Raw genomic sequence first — 2,334 nt, forward strand, 5'->3', positions numbered from 1 at the left:
GATGCGAGTTCAGGGCTGAATTCCACAAGGTTGTGAACCACATGTTGACCATTGAAGAATTCGAGGAGGCTTGGAAGTTGCTTGTAGAAAAATATAATCTCAAGAGGCACACATACATGACCCAGATATATGAGATAAGGCAAATGTGGGCTAAGCCATACTTCGAGGGTGTTTTCTGTGCTAAGATGAGCAGCACACAGAGAAGCGAGAGCGCAAACAGCATGCTGAAGGCATATGTACCTACCGGCTGCGCGATGCACATATTTGTAAGACATTATACGCATTTGCAGTTTTCAAAGGATTCAGATGAGAGCTACAAGGAAAAGAGGACGAAAACCGTGAGTTATCTAGGCACCATCTAACTATTTATTTGCAATCTCGAAAAATGTATGAACCCCTAGGATAAAATGTTTTATCTCTAATCTCATGACAATTGCAGGCAGGAGTTGTAATGAAATGTGGCATGCCGATAGAGAGGCACGCTAGCAAGATATACACCAGGGCAATGTTCGGTCATTTTGGCGAGCTTTTGTACCAGGCCCATGCATACAAGATATAAGAGATATACAAGGCTGTGCATAGGCAGGCGGAGAGACGAGAGAAGTGGGCAAGGGCCAAGGGGAGTCTACGAGTTGAAAATAACTGAAAATGGTGAGAACCTGGAGTGCAAATGCGGGCTTTTCGAGCACATGGGTATGCCGTGTTGCCATATGCTCGCCAAGTTTTGCTGAGCAAGGGTTTTGATGGTCCGATGGTTCACCGTCTGATGCAACTTGTCACTCGGATCTTTTCCTTTAAAATATTTGGGCTTACCCATCTCCCCTCTTAAGCTTCTGGCCAAAGATTTTGCCCCGGCTGTGACTAAAGTTGGCAATAGAGTTTTGCCGTGGCGAGGCCGTTATAATTCTCAGGCGGGCAAGGTTGCCCTTACCAACTCTTGCCTCTCCTCTCTCCCGATGTTTCTAATGGGCTTTTATCTTCTGTCCGAAGGGACTCACTTGGGCTTTGATAAGCACAGGGGTGCATTTTACTGGAATTCTTCCGATAATAAATGCAAATATAGGATGGTTAAATGGGATCTCATCTGTAGACCTAAGAACATGGGGGGCCTTGGCATCATTAATACCAGAATCATGAATAAATGCCTTTTGTTAAATTGGTGGTGGAAGATTATGTTCCTTGATGACCGTCCTGCTTGGCTTAACCTTCTCAAAGCTAAATACTTCCCCTCCTCGAGCCCTATGTTCGCACCCTCTTCTGGTGGCTCTCAATTTTGGCGTCAGCTTGTTAGTATTAGACCGATTTTCCGGTCCCTTGTGAAACTCGTTGTTCGAGACGGTAAATCTACTCGTTTTTGGTTAGACTGGTGGATTGGGGACACCACGCTTGCGGTGGCTCACCCGACTCTGTTTTCGTTTTGTGCTGATCCCGAGATCTCTATCTTTGAGCTCTCGGCTTAGGATTGGGTTTTAGATTTTCGGCGCTCTCTTTCCCCTGTGGAGTTGGAAGATTGGCAGCGCCTTACTGCCTGCTTCCCCATGCTCTCGGAGGAAGAGGACCCCGTTATTTGGCCCCACTCCGCTTCGGGGTGTTTTTCTGTTAAGTCGGCGTATTTGAATCTTATCGCTGGTGGTCGCACTGACAAGTTTAAATACATTTGGTCTGTCCGCATCCCTCCTAAGATTAAAATCTTCCTTTGGCAAGCTCTTCGTCGCAAACTTCCAGCGGCTGACCAGATTAAGAAGAGGAACGGGCGGGCTCTGACAGTTGCCAACTGAGCGGTGCCCTGGAGAATACCGAACATATCTTTTTCCAGTGCTCTTTGGCTAAATTCGTTTGGAGTTGCATTAGACTCTGGCTTCGTGTTAATTGGAACCCATCCTCTTTTGAGGATCTACGACGTTGTATTAATTCTCTCGCAGGCCGGTCTAAGCAGGTGTTCATGGTGGGATGGGCTGCGATTTGTTGGTCGCTATGGACTACTAGAAACAAGTTTACTATTGAACACATTTTCCCGGCTAACCCTGTCAGTTGCTTATTTAAAGCCAATGTCTTTTTGCAGTAGTGGAGATCATTGACTAAGGATGGGGACCTAGAGGCGTTAGACGATATGCTATCCAAAATGAAATCTACGGCTTCTTCTCTGCTGCGGCGCTCCAGGAGGACGGTTTCTTAGTGGTTTGGCTGCTCGTTTGGCTGGCCTGCGCGCCATGATAGGCTGGATGCCTTGTACCCGTTCTTCTTAGCCGTTTCTGATTAAACTTATGTGGTGCCATGTGATGGTTGTGACTCTGCCTGGTGGCTTTATCTATAAAGTCGGGCTCTCGCCTAGTT

Source organism: Triticum dicoccoides, chromosome 4B (assembly GCF_002162155.2).
Source record: "Triticum dicoccoides isolate Atlit2015 ecotype Zavitan chromosome 4B, WEW_v2.0, whole genome shotgun sequence".
Lineage (NCBI taxonomy): Eukaryota > Viridiplantae > Streptophyta > Magnoliopsida > Poales > Poaceae > Triticum > Triticum dicoccoides.